The sequence below is a fragment of the Lissotriton helveticus genome, chromosome 5_1 (assembly GCF_964261635.1).
Source record: "Lissotriton helveticus chromosome 5_1, aLisHel1.1, whole genome shotgun sequence".
In the NCBI taxonomy this organism is placed as follows: domain Eukaryota; kingdom Metazoa; phylum Chordata; class Amphibia; order Caudata; family Salamandridae; genus Lissotriton; species Lissotriton helveticus.
Window position 1 is genome coordinate 171,411,451 of NC_136065.1, and position 17,653 is coordinate 171,429,103.

Below are 17,653 nucleotides of genomic sequence, written 5' to 3' on the forward strand. Positions count from 1 at the left end.
GGGTGCCTCGGGTGCTGCGCAGTCAGCTCTTTGGGGGTCTTCCAAGATGTCCGGTCCCACGTCTCTCGGTGCCTCCACGGGTCTCTTCTTTTCAGGGACTGTGGATCGGGCTCTGAGATGTCTGGGAGTCTGGGTCTTGTCAGGCTCTGGGCTCGGGCTCCGGCGGGAGGCGGCGGCAAAGCAGACGTCGAGTTGCTGGTTGGTGCCTGTATTCACAGGGTGGTCACTCCTTGGCCACAAGGGAGATTATCTTCAGTCTTCTGTGCAGCAGAATGTCGAAGTCCAGTCTTCTTCTTAGTTTCAAGTCGAGTTCAGGATGATCTGAAGTCTAAGGTCACAGCTCCTACTCTTATTCCAAATCTGGGGGCCGGATCACCTACTAGGTCCCTCCTCTGGGTGGGACCAGGAAGGAGAGTGGTTACACCCCCTTTCCTTTGTCCAGTTTCGCGCCAGGACTGGGGCTGGAAAGCCCCAGCACCGGTTTGAACTGGCATATGCACAGGGACACCTTGTGTGCCCCAGGCATGTCTGATTCTATTCAGCCCTGTCCTACCCAATACACAAAATCCTGTCTGGGGTGGTGCTAGCACCTCCCAAGGCAGGAAACCCTTTGTCCAAGCAGCCCTCGCTGGAAGGACTCCCAGCAGCAGGAGGTCAGACTTATGTCTGTGGTAGCAGCATCCATTTTGTGATGCTGAGGCTCTGTTTAACTTTAACCGGGGTTCAGGTTAGGTACATGTCGTATCCCTCTAGAAGGGTGGAATGCTACCCCCGTCGCCAGAACTGGTGAGGGGGTAGTATTCCAATTCGTATGACACCTTACTCGACATGTTTTGATAAAGCCAAACCAAAGATAGCATTTAACCGCGAGGTTCATAATGCACTTAAGAGTATATGGTATGGCAGTATCATGGAACAGCTAAAGGACATGGTTCCGAAAGCTGCAGACAGGCTCAGCTCATGCCAGAGCACCATCTCACATATTTCCAAGCACTCTGCCTCCAGGATTGATGAGGCCTTCCATAGGAGTGGCTGATAGGAACATATGTGTCCATTTTAGGTTAGGCATAGGCATACTACACCTAAGTAAGGGGTGGTTACACCGACTTACCCCAGCCGAGTGATCAGCCAGTTGTGTCAAATATGGAGGCCAGGCCAGGGGTGGCACAATACGTGCTGCAGCCCCTGGTAGGCCTTGGAAGCACCTATGCCCTGGGTACCTGGGTACACTGTTACAGGGGCCAATAAGGTGAACCAGTTCCAATTTCGTAATGCACCTAAAGTACATTGGCAATCATTTAGAGAGAGAACAGCAGGCTGGGGGTCTGATTAGCAGGCCCACAGCCACATTAAGTCATAAACCAGTGAAGCAAAAAGCAAAAATTTGGGGTGACCATAGGATAGCAGACCCTACTCTCCCACACAACCCCCCCTAAACGCAGGGACATTAGACTAACCTTGACCAGTTGTGTCTTCATGTTCTAAGTGGAAGTACCTGGAGAGACCATCTGCATTACCATGGTCAGCCCCTGGGCGGTGCTCCACTGTAAAGTCCATCCCCTGTAGGGAAATGGACCACCTGAGCAGTTTGGGGTTTTCACCCTTCATCTGATTAAGCCATAAGAGGGGCTTATGGTCGGTCTGAATCTTGAAGTGAGTGCCAAACAAGTATGGTCTCAACTTCTTCAGGGCCACACCACAGCAAAGGCCTCCCTCTCAATGGCTGACCAACGTTTCTCTCTGGGGGTCAGCCTTCTGCTAATAAAAGCAATGGGCTGGTCTTGACCATTTACATTAAGTTGTGAAAGCACAGCTCCCACTCCCAACTCAGAAGCATCTGTTTGGACAATGAACTCTCTTGAGTAGTCAGGACTCTTCAGGATAGGTGCTGAGCACATGGCCTTCTTCAGGTCATCAAATGCCTTTTGACAGTATTCTGTCCACTGAACCTTTTTGGGCATCTTCTTAGATGTCAGATCATTAACCCCTTCGACGCTCATGACGAGCTGGGCTCGTCATGAGGTAGCCTCCTCGCACGCTCATGACGAGCCCAGCTCGTCATGAAACATGGGAATGAGTAAATCCCAGCGTACGGGCGGAATTCCGCCCGCACGCATGCGGTTAAGAGGAGTCACAATGGACCCATAGTTCTTAACAAACTTCCTGTAGTACCCAGTCAGGCCCAAGAAAGCTCTGACCTGAGTCTGGGTAGTTGGAGGGGACCAGTCCTTTATGGTCTGGATCTTACTCTCCAGTGGTTGAACTTGGCCTCCACCTACAAGGTGGCCCAAGTATACAACCTTACTCTGCCCTATCTGGCACTTGGTTGCCTTGATAGTGAGGCCTGCCTTTTGCAGAGCCTCTAGCACTTCCTTCAGGTGGACCAGGTGATCCTCCCAGGTGGAGCTAAAGACAGCAATATCATCCAGATATGCTGCGCAAAAGTCATCCAGTCCAGTGAGGACTTGATTCACCAACCTTTGGAAGGTGGCAGGTGCATTTTTCAAAGCCAAAGGGCATTACCACAAATTGATAATGCCCACCTGGGGTAGAAAATGCTGTCTTGGCTTTAGACTCCTCCTCAGCTAACCTGATTTGCCAGTAGCCAGCTGTCAAGTCAAATGTGCTCAAATACTTGGCAGAAGCCAATTTGTCAATGAGCTCATCTGCCCTTGCAATAGGGTGTGCATCTGTCCTGGTGACAGCATTGAGTCCTCTGTAATCCACACAGAACCTCATCTCTCTCTTCCCATCTTTGGAGTGAGGTTTGGGGACCAGAACCACTGGGCTAGCCCAGGGGCTCTCTGAAGGCTCAATGACACCTAATTCCAGCATCTTTTGCACCTCAGTCTTGATACAATCTCTGACATGGTCAGGTTGCCTGTAAATTTTGTTCTTTACAGGAAGACTATCACCAGTGTCCACCACATGGGTACACCAGTTAGTCTGACTGGGTGTCAGGGAGAACATATGTCAATATGACTGCAAAACCTGTCTACAGTCACGTTGCTGATGTTCAGTGAGGCTGCCATCTAAGGCCACACCATCAACTGATCCATCCTCAGGGTTCTGAGTCAGCAGGTCTGGGAGAGGGTCACTCTCTTCCTCCTGCCCCTCATCTGTAGCCATGAGCAAGCCCATGTCTGCCCTGTCAACATATGCTTTCAGCCTGTTAACATGGAGCACCCTGTGGGGGCTCCTGGGAGTTCCTAGGTCCACCAAGTAGGTAACCTCTCCCTTTTTCTCAATGATTGTATGGGGTCCAGACCATTTGTCTTGGAGTGCTGCTGGGGCCACTGGCTCCAACACCCATACCTTCTGTCCAGGCTGGTACTCAGTCAGGACAGCCTTTTGGTCATGCCAGGCTTTCTGTAATTCCTGGCTAGCCTCAAGGTTTTTGGATGCCTTCTCCATATACTCAGCCATCCTGGAGCGGAGACCAAGTACATAGTCCACTATGTCTTGCTTGGGCTTTTTGAGAGGTAACTCCCATCCTTCCCTCACCAGACATAGGGGTCCTCTTACAGGGTGCCCAAACAACAATTCAAAGGGGCTGAAGCCAACCCCCTTTTGTGGGACCTCTCGGTAAGCAAACAGAAGGCAGGGCAGAAGGATATCCCATCTTCGCCTGAGCTTTTCAGGTAATCCTTTGATCATGCCCTTGAGGGTCTTGTTGAATCTTTCAACAAGCCCATTGCATTGTGGATGATAGGGAGTGGTGAACTTGTAGTTGACACCACATTCCTTCCACATAGCTGTTAAGTATCCTGACATGAAGTTGGCACCTCTATCAGATACTACCTCCTTAGGAAACCCCACTCTGGAGAAAACTCCAAGTAAGGCCCTGGCCACAACAGGAGCTGTTGTGGTCGTAAGTGGAATTGCCTCTGGGTACCTGGTGGCATGGTCCACCACCACCAGTATGAATCTGTGCCAAGATGCTGTAGGGGGATCCATTGGACCAACAATGTCAATCCCCACTCTTTCAAAGGGCACCCCCACCACAGGTAGTGGTATTAGGGGGGCCTTTGTGGTACCACCTGCTTTGCCACTTGCTTGGCAGGTTACACAGGAGCGACAAAACTCCTTTGTATCTTCTGACATGTGAGGCCAGTGAAAGTGACAGACAAGTCTGTCCCAAGGTTTGTTCTGGCCTAGGTGTCCTGCTAAGGGAATATCATGTGCCAAGGTAAGAAGGAAGCCCCTAAATTGCAGAGGTATGACCAACCTCCTGGTTGTACCAGGCTTGGGGTCTCTACCCTCTGAATAAAGGAGCCCATCATCCCAATAAACTTTATGGGTACCTTGAGCATTCCCAGCAGCCTCAGCAGCAGCCTACTGTCTGAGGGGTTCAAGAGAAGGACAGGTTAACTGAGCCTGCCCCAAGTCTACCCTAGAAGGTCCCCCTGTCCCCAGAAACTCAACCTGATCAGGTTCAAGCTCTTCAGGGACAGTTCCTTCGGGTGTCTCAAGATCATCTTCCTGTGAAGGCTGATCCTCACTTGTAGGCAGTTGGGAAGGCACAGCCTTTACCCTCCTGTTCTTCTTCTTGGAAGGTGCTTGGTCCATTGTTCCAGGATCCAAGACCTGAGGTTCAGAGAGGCACTTTTTGGCCTGTGACCTGGTCACAGCAAGGACATGTGATGATATCCCTAACATCTCTGCATGAGTCCTGTACTCAACTTCTGACCATAGAGAGTTCTCCATGTCATTGCCCAACAAACATTCTACTGGGAGATCAGCACTAACCAAAACTCTTTTTAGGCCAGTGACCCCCCCCCCCCCAGGAAAAGTTAACAAGTGCCACACTATGTGTAGTGGTGACATTGCTGGCATTGGTCACCAGGTAATTATCACCTGGCAGGTATTTTCCAGGGTCCACAAAGCTAGGTGTCACCATGGTGACACTGGCACATGTGTCCCTGTATGCTTGAGCCACTTTATCATTAATCAAAGGCGTCTGCCTGTACTTGCCCAGATTACTGGGACTGACAGTAGTGGACAAATCAATCTCCACATCACAGATCAAGACAGCCTGTGTAGGGGTTCTAACTAGGCCAGAATCTCCCTCAGTTCCCAAGGTGATACCTACTACCCCCTTAGTCTGTGGACCAACACTGCTGACTGTACTATTGGGTGCAGGTGCCTTAGGGGCTGCAGTGTTGGGGGCTCCACCCTTTTTTACACTCACTTGTCCAGTGAGAGGTGTTTTTACAAAAACTACACCAGGGTTTTCTTTGACCTTCTTTCTTCTTTTTCTTGGAAGTTTGGGACCCACCCTCAGTATTAGTTTGGGGCCCTGTTGAAGACTTCTGGTATTTAGCTTTCTGCTCCCCACCCTTCTGGTCTGTTTTCTTTTGGTCACCACCCTGGTTCTGGTTCTGGTTCTTTTGCTTAACTCTGGTTCTAACCCATTTGTCTGCCCTCTTTCCCAATTCTTGGGGAGAGGTTAGATCTGAGTCAACCAAATGTTGATGCAACTGCTGGTTCTGACAGTTATTTAAAATCTGTTCTCTCATAAGCAAATTGTACAATCCTTCATAGTCTGTAACCTTACTTCCCAGCAACCAGCCCTCCAGAGCCTTAGTGGCACATTTAACAAATTCAGACCAGTCCCGAGTCTGTGTCTTCTGGGTATCTCTGAACATTAACCTGTACTGTTCAGTGGTTAAGCCTAACCCATCAATCAGAGCACTCTTCAGGACCAGGTAGTTTCTAGAATCCCCATCACTAACTGTGAGGAGTCTGTCTCGGCCTCTACCTTCAAAGGAGAGCCACAAGATTGCTGCCCACTGCTCCTGAGGGATCTGCTGTACTCTGCAGGCTCTCTCAAGTGCAGTCATCCATTTGTGGATATCATCCCCACTCTTGTAAGGGGGCACAACCTTACTCAGGTTTCTATTGTCATAGGACCTGTCTTTATCCTTTTGGATAGTGCTGCCACCAGTGGATACTAAGCCACTCTCTCTAGGCTGTCTTGCTCTAGCAAGCTTCTCTTTGGCCAGGGCAACTTCTAATTCTTGCTTCTGGATCCTAAGTTCAGCCTCTCTCATTTTGGCCTCATGTTCCCTTCTCTGAGGGCTAGACATCTCCCTTCTGGAGTGTCCATGAGAACATCTAGAAGCTTGGGAGGCATTGGACTCACCTGAGTGATTCCTTCTCCTCCTTTGCTCCTGGTTAAGTCCACTTGGGGGTCTGAATGGGTTGGACCCACTTTCAGTCCCAAATGTGCTTAAGTTAGCCAGGTTAAGCCTGCTGACTAGCACCTGACTATTTCTCTCATCATCAGACCCACTTTCCTCCTCCTCCTCCTTTTCTTCCTCATCCTCTGGCTGAGTATCTCCAGTGACCTGGTCTTCCTCATCTATCTGGATGACAGGGACAGGGGTGTCAGTGTTGTCATCTTCAGTGGGAGAGCCTCCATCTCCAGTCCCTGAGGGGGCTGGTTTGGAGGTCTTTAGAGCTTCAGACCGGTCTAAAAGCTCTCTGAGGTGACTTGCTGTAGGGCTAGGACCCGTTTTGATTCCTCTTAAGGAACACAGCTGCCTCAGTTCTTTAAAAGTAAAGATAGCAAATTTGGATGGTGCCCTTGGAGGGTCACTCTCAACAGAGATAGGTCCAGTGGAACCCTCTGCTCCAGACATTGCTCTAGTGTGGGTGGATATGTTGCAATCTACCTACACTGGTGTTTTCCTACTAAACCTATCTAGTAGTTGTAGTCAGAGTGTGCTACTCCCTATCCTCTACAACAACTAAGTTCAGTAGAACTTAAGTATACTAGTCTTGTTTTAATGTACCTATCAGGTACCTGTATGATCTTTCAAATGATACTCTCAAAGATTGTAATAGTAAAACAACAGCAAGCTCAAATCCCAATCCGCTGCTCACCAATGTGAGAAGTTGGCCTGATATATGATGCTCACTAGTTCTAGTGATCACCTTGTATCATGCCAAGCAACCCTTATGGTGGAGGTTGTAAAGTCAACCTTATAGACAAGCTATCCTAGGCGTAGCATGGACTAAGCAGTCTTAGGCTAAACTCTGTAAAGGCATGTGAAGCAAGCTGTTTTACCATATACAATCCCCTTGAATACCAAATGAAAGGACACCACACAGATATATATGGAAAATATATATAGATTTATTTCTACAAATATCCCCTATACTCTTTATGAGCACAGAAGCAAATGCGTTAAAACAAAACACAGTTTAAATATACAAAAGTTGCACAAATATGGATGAGCCCTAGGGGCCACCTAAACCATATACTAAAATAGTGGTATAAGAACCACTATGGGGAAAGTGAAGAGGCCTAGGGCCTGGGGAATCGCTGGAGCTGTTCAGGACTAACAGTGATGAAGTCGGGAAAGGCCCGCGGGACTCGGGTGCAGTGCTTAAAGGGCACGCATACACCAATGCAATGTCAATGGTGCGTAAAAGTTACAAAGTTAGTTATTAAGGAACCTTCCGAGTGACCTAGGAGGATGAAACTTTAGACACGGACCCTAGAGGTGTGTACCAGTGTGGGAACACCAGCGTTGCTGAGTTACCTCACCCACAGGAAGCGGGTGCATAGGGTCGAAGTAGTGTCGGGTTTCGTCACACAGGTCGATGGTGCTTGGAGCTGAAGATGCTGCAGGCGGCACGATGTGAAGAGTTCCGGTGGATCCAAGGGTGGATCTGAAGAGGTGAAGACCTGAAAGCAGAGGGGACAATGTTCAAAGTCACTAGCCAGTGACTACCGAGGAACCAGGATGGAACCAGGCGATGTCGGGTGCAAACAGGCGATGCTGTGAAGATTGTCTCTGCAGCCACGTGGACATGAAGAGGTCAAGGACATCCAGGAGTCGATCACGAGCTGTCCCACGATGGCTCTCGCTGATGACGGTGTCGGCAACTTGATTGGAGCAAACAGGCCTTGGCAAAAGCAAGTCACGCAGGAATCGTTTCAAGCTTCTCACTTGGACCAGCAAGGTCAGAGTGGGTGCTCCTTTTCAGGGGAGCAAGGGCCAGTCTGGAGCAACCAGACCAGTGGTGTATGTCATAGTTTTCGTCGCCAAGATGGCCACTCGCCGCGTGGCAAGTGACCGGGATGGCGCGTTGAGTGGCAAAGTGCAAAAGGGCCCCACGCAGATCGTGGAGATGCTGGGGGGCTGATCTTCGGTGCAAATGCTGCTCGGTGTTGGGGTTTCTCAAACCCCAAAGCACAGCGTCGAGGGTGCCTCGGGTGCTGCGCAGTCAGCTCTTTGGGGGTCTTCCAAGATGTCCTGTCCCACGTCTCTCGGTGCCTCCACGGGTCTCTTCTTTTCAGGGACTGTGGATCGGGCTCTGAGATGTCTGGGAGTCTGGGTCTTGTCAGGCTCTGAGCTTGGGCTCCGGCGGGAGGCAGCGGCAAAGCAGACGTCGAGTTGCTGGTTGGTGCCTGTATTCACAGGGTGGTCACTCCTTGGCCACAAGGGAGATTCTCTTCAGTCTTCTGTGCAGCAGAATGTCGAAGTCCAGTCTTCTTCTTAGTTTCAAGTCGAGTTCAGGATGATCTGAAGTCTAAGGACACAGCTCCTACTCTTATTCCAAATCTGGGGGCCGGATCACCTACTAGGTCCCTCCTCTGGGAGGGACCAGGAAGGGGAGTGGTTACACCCCCTTTCCTTTGTCCAGTTTCGTGCCAGGACTGGGGCTGGAAAGCCCCAGCACCGGTTTGAACTGGCATATGCACAGGGACACCTTGTGTGCCCCAGGCATGTCGGATTCTATTCAGCCCTGTCCTACCCAATACACAAAATCCTGTCTGGGGTGGTGCTAGCACCTCCCAAGGCAGGAAACCCTTTGTCCAAGCTGCCCTCGCTAGAAGGACTCCCAGCAGCAGGAGGTCAGACTTGTGTCTGTGGTGGCAGCATCCATTTTGTGATGCTGAGGCTCTGTTTAACTTTAACCGGGGTTCAGGTTAGGTACATGTCGTATCCCTCTAGAAGGGTGGAATGCTACCCCCATCGCCAGAACTGGCGAGGGGGTAGTATTCCAATTCGTATGACACCTTACTCGACATGTTTTGATAAAGCCAAACCAAAGATAGCATTTAACCGCGAGGTTCATAATGCACTTAAGAGTATATGGTATGGAGGCGGCGGGCCGAGTGGCTCCCATTAACCCTTGGTATCTTTCCTCCCCTGAGACTCGTACCCTCTTGCTCAAGTCCATGGATGCATATTTCTTGGAAAATGAGGGGTCGGTCTCTTCGGCTGTGTCCCTGTGGGAAGCTTTTAAAACTGTGATTCGTGGTCAGGCCCTTTCCTTGATTGTTGAAGCTAAGAGGGCAGGGAGGAAGGAGGTGGTGGACCTTGAGGGGGAGATCTCTGCTTTGGAGGACGAGTTGGAATCTGGTGTCACGCCTGAGAAACTCCATGCCCTGGGTCTAAAACAGTTTGCATATAAATCTCTGGTCACTGACGCTGCAAAGGTGATGTTTCGTGAACAGCAGGGCAGATTGTACGATGTGGGTGACAAGGCGGGCAAACTCCTAGCGTGGTTGGACAAGAAAGAAAGAGTTAATCGTGTGGTGCCCGTGATTCAGTCTGCGAGTGGTGAGAATGTGATTGATCCGACCGCCATTGTTGATCGTTTCGCGGAATATTTCCGTGTGGTATATGCTCCCGTGTCTGTGAGGGATATTGCTGACTCCCGCCTTCTTCTGCGTGATATCTCTTTGCCCTGTGTCACCGACTTGGACCGTATTGCTTTGGACTCCCCTTTTACGAATGATGAGATAGCCAATGCAGTTCGATCGCTCCGTTCGGGCAAAGCACTGGGCCCGAACGGTTTGCCTATTGAGTTGTACAAATTACGCCCCGATAAGGTGGCGCCGTATCTCCGCGCCATGTTTCTAGAATCTCGTGAGCGGAACATACTTCCTTATGATCAGCGTCTGGCGACAATCGTCGTCATTCCCAAAGAGGGTAAACCGCGTGACCTCTGTTCCTCGTATAGGCCCATATCCCTATTAAATGTTGAACCTAAGGTGTTGGCTAAACTTTTGGCGACCCGTCTCCTTTCGGTTCTTGGGGAGTTGGTCCATCCGGATCAATCTGGCTTTATCCCGCATCGCAACACTGCTCTGAATTTACGTCGCCTCCACGGCGCGCTGGCGAGGGCGGGGCTTTTGACTGAACCGGCCATTTTGGCGTCCCTGGATGCCTCGATGGCCTTTGATACTGTGGAGTGGCCCTATTTATGGGCAACACTTGAGAAATTTGGATTCGGGTGCGAGTTTATTAGCTGGGTTAGGCTGTTGTACGCGGAACCTCTGGCGCAAGTTGTAGTGAACGGTAGAGTGTCGGCCCCCTTCTCCTTGGGCAGGGGTACCCGTCAGGGTTGCCCCTTGTCCCCTCTTTTGTTCGCGCTCGCTCTTGAACCGTTGGCGGCCTGGCTCCGTTGGGAACCGTCCCTTAAAGGTATTCGTTGGGCCCCGGACTTCGAAGATCGCGTCTCGCTTTATGCGGACGACATCCTCTTGTATCTTACTTCTCCTCGCAAGTCTTTATCTGTTTTATTTGACGTTCTTGCGTCCTTTGGCGCTAACTCAGGCCTCGTCATCAACTGGTCTAAATCCTGTGTATACGTTTTATCTGGTATCTTGCCTCCGTTGCCGAGTAGACTTCCTCTTCAGGTGGTCCGGGATGGTTTCAAATACTTGGGGGTTTTCGTTACCTTGGATCCGTCCCTTCGTTTTGATCGTAATCTCCTTCCCCCGTTGCTTAGGCTCCGTTTGGACGTTGCCCGCTGGCGCAAACTTCCCCTGTCTCCACTGGGTCGGGCGGCCCTGTTTAAGATGATGTCACTACCGCGGTTTCTCTACGCTCTCCAGAATTATTATGATCCTATCCCCAAGACCTATTTTCGGGAGATTGAGAGCCTTCAGAGGCAACTTATTTGGGATGGGCGACCGCGCATTGCTCTCGCGAAACTTTCCATCCCGTGGTACGATGGGGGCATGGCGCTCCCCGATATTAAGAGATACTACTGGGCTTCCCATCTGTCCGCTATTAATCACGCTATGTTCTCTCCGGGTCGTAATCCGGCGTTTGAGATGGATAAACTTCAGCTTCCGGGAGGTGACTTTAATAGAGTACTCTATTCTCGCTCCGCTGGGCGCCATCTTGTGGGACCTACTTTGACTGCTTTGACAGTGTGGCGTGCTGCGAATGTGAGCCTGGGCTGGGAGGATCGCTTGACGTTGGCGACGCCGCTTTATGCTTCGGAACGTCTGGGCGGTCTTTGGTCTTCCAAGGGTTTTGACCGTTGGGACTTGATTGGGATCTCTAAAGTGGGGGATGTATATTCTAAGGGTTCTGTGCGCCCGTTTCAGGCCCTCCAGGCTGACTACGGCCTGAGTAGTCGGGAATTCTTTCGTTATTTACAGGTCAGGCACGCTTTGGTTTCGGTGTTTGCTCCTGGTGAGATTCCGCCTGACTCTTCCCCACTTGAAGACCGTATCCTTGACGAACATCTTCCTGATAGCACTATCTCCCTGATCTATAAAAAGTTGATTAACAATCGGACTGACTTATTGGCCCGACTTCGGGAACAGTGGATGGGAGATGGGTTGGAACTTGATGATGAGGATTGGCAATCGGCCCTCTCCTCTCCGAAGGAGGTGGCTATACCGGCTCGACTCCGTCTGGTCCAATTGAAGATCCTTCATCGGGTGTACGTGACGGGACCGCGACTGATGGTGATGGGCTTTTCCTCCGATGGACTGTGTAAGCGTGGATGTGGTTTGCGTGCTACTTTCCTGCATATTCTTTGGGAGTGCCCGATGGTGGCTGCTTATTGGGTGGCCGTGCTTGATCTGATGACTGTGGTGACAGGGATATCCTTGCGACCGGAACCTCGTCGCTGTCTTTTGAATGTTTGGGAGCCCACGGACTATTCGGTGGCACAGACTAGATGGGCCACCCTGGGCTATATGATTGCGAAGCGAGATATTGCGCAACTCTGGGGGGCCTCCAGGCCCCCTGCCCTCTCGCAATGGGAGGATAATATGGATTGGTCCATGTTCCGTGAGAAAACTGTCTATGTGGCCAGGGGTAGACCCAGGGCATGGGTGAAGGTGTGGGGTCAATGGAACGAATACCGTGGCGACATTTGTACTCCTCCCCTTGTGGACACTATCGAGATTACCCTATCTCCTTAGGCTAGCGTTCCCGGAATCTTTATATAGGGACTGAGCTGGTGTCTCCGGCTCTTCCCCCCTTCTTCTTCCTGATCTCTGCCCCCTCCCCTCCCCCCCCCACTCCATACTCCTTAGTGCTTAGGATATTACTACTGCACCTCCGCTGCTGTCCCCCCCTTGCGTCCCTTGGGCTGACCTTCAGTGATACACTCTCGCCTTTCTGTATGTTTGTTCTTTCATATATATAAAACCTGTTTTGGTCCTGTATATAATGTGGAGTATTGCATTGTTGATTGACGGTTACCTCTGCGGGCATATGTGATATGTGTCTACTCCTTTTTAGCGGCTGGCCCGTGTGGTTGTAGGCCCATCCTTGTACATTTCTGCTTGCTCAAATAAAGGTTTTTAAAAAAAAAAAAAAAAAAAAAAAAAAAAAAGAGTATATGGTATGGCAGTATCATGGAACAGCTAAAGGACATGGTTCCGAAAGCTGCAGACAGGCTCAGCTCATGCCAGAGCACCATCTCACATATTTCCAAGCACTCTGCCTCCAGGATTGATGAGGCCTTCCATAGGAGTGGCTGATAGGAACATATGTGTCCATTTTAGGTTAGGCATAGGCATACTACACCTAAGTAAGGGGTGGTTACACCGACTTACCCCAGCTGAGTGATCAGCCAGTTGTGTCGAATATGGAGGCCAGGCCAGGGGTGGCACAATACGTGCTGCAGCCCCTGGTAGGCCTTGGAAGCACCTATGCCCTGGGTACCTGGGTACACTGTTACAGGGGCCAATAAGGTGAACTAGTTCCAATTTCGTAATGCACCTAAAGTACATTTGCAATAATTTAGAGAGAGAACAGCAGGCTGGGGGTCTGATTAGCAGGCCCACAGCCACATTAAGTCATAAACCAGTGAAGCAAAAAGCAAAAATATGGGGTGACCATAGGATAGCAGACCCTACTCTCCTACAGTATCCTTAGATGATAAATACCTTCTTAAAACAATATCTTGATGTTTCACCAGAAAAGCTCAGCAGTCAGCGATCAGGCCAAGTTACCTAAGTAAGTGGGTGTCACAGTAAGTCCTTACCTATGAAAATATAACCTTTACGCCCTCATTGCGGGTTGGCTGATGCTGGCGGGGTGCAAACTTTACACCAGTAATTCAGGATTCCATGAGGTTCAACTCTCTCATTTACCACTTTCTCTGAGCAGGTGCTAATTGGGGGCAGGGGGTGGTGGGAGGGGCTTGGAGGAGTATTGGACAGAAGAGGAAGACATTCCCTGGCAGGCCAGAGCATTGCATGTTGGTTGTGTTGCAGCCGAGGCTTAAAGCAATTGTACCCCTCATTTTCTGACTGGTATAATAGAGTTTATTTTACCTGTGAACTGGGACATGGGTTTAGGGTGGGAAGGGAATCCGCTCTGTCGGCTGAGTTCTTGCCACACTGTGATCCACTTAGATAGCAGAGTTCAGCAAAAAATCTGCAATTGCCAGCAGAGCGGAGTTTACAGGTGCCCACCAGCACTCACCCCTAGTTTGACAGCACTGCTAATAGAGGTTAGCGTTCTAGGGCCTTATCGAAGCCCAACTGCTGTGGTCTCTCTTCTATGTTTGCTCATTTTGGTGAGCGTTCCTCTTTGATCGCCTTATCTGCTCCCGTCTCCTCTTCAGTATTTCTCATTGGGTAAAACAAAAAGCAGCTTGGCTTCTCATTCTGACTGACATGGCTTAATCATAAATAAAATCGCTTATGAGCAAGCAGTTGTGCGACATGCACCATGCGTGTACAGTAGAAACAGCTACTTTCAGGGCACTTAGAGTTTGTGAGGCTGCTCAGATGAACTGCAATTCTATGTCAGGACCGGAGGCTCCGATTATGCTTCTCATTTCTTTACTGTTTATTCACACAAGCCAATAAAAATAAAAATTATAAACACTACATTACCCATGAACACCTCAATGTCACATGACTAACCATAGAGTATAACCATATATAAACTCTGACTAAGGTACCAGTGTCCTCTTTCTTTGCTGTTCTGCAGCCAGTTAAGGGCATTCCCCTTATACTGTGATTGTATGATGTTGTGACTAGCTTCGGCTTGTGTATCGCATGCTGTAATAATTTTTCAATTGTATAATTTTCAATTGATTAGATTAATGCTACGATTGTTTCAGGATCATTCTTTCAGTATTTTTAAGGTGATCGTTAATGTGATTGTTAGATTATCAGTACTTTTGCAGAGTTGTTAATTTGCTGTATGCGAGTTTCTTGAGCCTCATTCAGCTGCTGATTCAGGCATGTTTGTCGTGGGAGCGCTCTGCCTCCCTGACCGGGTGTCTCACGCCCGTGTTGCCTTCGGTGGAGAGGGAGAAAGAGAGTGAGGATGCACTCCAGTCGGGAAACAACCTTTACAATGCAACTTTTACAACGCACTACCAGTACAACGAAACTTTCCAACGCAACATCCATTACAACACATGCATTTACAACGCAACCATTACAACGCATGACACTACAACGCACACCACTACAACGCATGTCATTACACCGCAGTCATTACAACGCATACCATTACAACGCATAGCATTACAACACATAGTACCCTTACACTATCCTACACTTACCCTACTGTTGCACCCCCTGGAGTTAGAATAGTAATTTTTACCCCTACACTATCCAACACTTACCCTACTGTTGCACCCCCTAGAGTTAGAATAGTAATTTTTACCCCTACACTATCCAACACTTACCCTACTGTTGCACCCCCTGGAGTTAGAATAGTAATTTTTACCCCTACACTATCCAACACTTACCCTACTGTTGCACCCCCTGGAGTTAGAATAGTAATTTCTACCCCTACACTATCCAACACTTACCCTACTGTTGCACCCCCTGGAGTTAGAATAGTAATTTCTACCCCTACACTATCCAACACTTACCCTACTGTTGCACCCCCTGGAGATAGAATAGTAATTTTTACCCCTACACTATCCAATACTTACCTTACATGCAATGTAATGTTATGCGTTGTAATGGTATGCATTGTAAAGGTAGTATGCAATGTAATGGAATGCGTTGTAAAAGTAGTTTTTAAAAATTCGTTGTAAATGCATGCGTTGTAATGGAATGCGTTGTAATGGATGTTGCGTTGTAAAAAATACGTTGTAAAGGTAGGCGTTGTAAAAGTATGCGTTGTAACGTCATACATCCACTCCAGTCTGACGACCAGTCCTCTTTCGTTCTCGACGAGCGGCTAGCATCGCGCATGCACGATAGCCATCTCGCTTGCTTTTCTTTGGCAATTACCGGCTTAAACGAGCGCAGGAGCAGTGTTTCTCTGCTTGATTTCCCACTTAGCTCTTGTGCATCTAATTCACTCCCGGTGACGCCCAGCTAGTGTTGATTGTGGGGCTGTATAATCTGCATAGGCTCTGCCTAGAGTGGTATTGACAACCCCTACCTCCATCTCATATTTGATATACACTTACTTTTGGCGAGCTTGGGGTTGCTCCACTCCCCTTAGAACCATATATTCTATACAAGCATTTCTGTGTGGGTTTAACCCCTCGTGTTTTGAAACATACAATTCTCCTGTGGGATATATAACTGCACTTCAGTGCTCCGTCATGTCAGAAAACTTCTATGAGGAGGAATATTTTGAGAAAGAGCCCTCTGGGTCCATGGAACAAGACCTCGTGGACGCACTTGACGCAGAGGTACAGCACTCAGTAACTAGAGCCCTGGTGAAAGCCATAGAGCCCCTGAAGCATCATCTGTGCGGATATGCCCAACAGCAAGGCTGGCTCCCCAGCTCTGGCAATCGCCCCAAATCCAATGGGAAGGGGATCAGAAATCCCCACGCTGCCCATTTTGTGAAACTAGTCAAAGCTATGGCAAAGGACCATGACTTTATCGTCCCTCCTAAAGAGGCGGCAATCATTGAACCGCCCCACGATGACGACGAGGTAACCTCCTTAGACCATACATCAGATCAGGAAGAGGCCCCTAGACCTTCCAAACGATCAAAGAAAGAGCACCACGTAGACACCCCTACCCAACCCAAGCTCCTGACATTCGAGCCAGCAGAAATCGTACATCCCAACTCTACTGCATAGCTTCCACCTCAGGAGGTGCCAGATTACATCCAATCCCACAATCCCACCATCGACAAGCTGTCAACAAGGACGTAAGGGCACGCCTGAGATCGAAATGCCCAAGACCAGACCTGCCAGGTATAGTGGCGGAGACTCCAGAGGTAGATCCCTCTATGCTTACATACCTGAAAAAATACTCTAAAGATCCTAAAAAGGGCATAGACTGGGCATGGCGATCATGCCAGGACAAACTATTAGATATGACAGGCCCCTTAACCAAAATTCTGGAGCTGGACTTTAGAGCCAAGGAGTCTGCTATGGCAATCGACCCAGAAGAATTAATTGGATGGGCGCAAAGTGTGGTGTGCCAATTGGGAAATGCGAACTGCGCAATGTCCAGGGAGAGAAGACATTCAATCCTGTTAAAGCTGGACCCCAAGTTAGCAGAACTCTCTTCCTCTGAATCAGGGCCCCTAACTCAGGGCCTCCTATTCGGCCAACCCTTCCTCAAAGAACGTACAAAATTTTTCGCCACCATCAGTAGGTTGGACAAGGCCCAGGGCTCCCTCAGATGTGCCTTCCAGATGGTTTTCGACAGGGCCAGACGATACCGAGGGCGGTGGTTCGGCCGGGGTTATAACCAAGGTGCCCCATGTGGCCAATACCACCAGTAATGAGGGGTTACCAAGACCCCAACTACAATAACAACTCCTCCTTTTACCCGACCCGGCATGCCAAAGATAGATTCCGGAAGGGCAGATATGGAGGAAACAGGGGTGGATAACAGGATGCCGGAAATTCAGGCGAGACTGATATAGGATCAGTCTCGCCTGAATTTCTGGCAAAAGTAATGGTGGGGGCAGGATCCAGTTTTTTCTACACATATAACACTCAATCTCACAAGGTGCATGGATCCTGGAGACAGTGCAGGGTTACAAGCTAGAACTGTACAGCTCTCCCAGTCAGAGTTCTCCTTCCCCTCAAATGTATTTCTCCCAACAAGAGCAGAACTTTATCTCTGAAGAAATACCTTCCCTACTGAGGAAAGGAGCCATAGTGGCCACAGACCTTCACCCGAGGCTTTACCAGCAGTATCTGATCCTCTCCCTCACCAAGGACCCCATCACCACCAAAGCCAACCTCCACGAAGGAATGAAGCCCGTCGCCGACAGGATGAAGACCAGCCGTCTGAAGCTGTACTCGGACAAGACACAGGTCCTCATCCTCGGCTCCAACCCTTCAGCCTGGGACGACTCCTGGTGGCCGACGGCACTGAGGGCAGCCCCGACACCCACCGACCACGCACCCAACCTGGGAATCATCCTCGACTCAACGCTCTGAATGACCAAGCAAGTCAACGCCGTCTCCTCCTCCTGCTTCAACA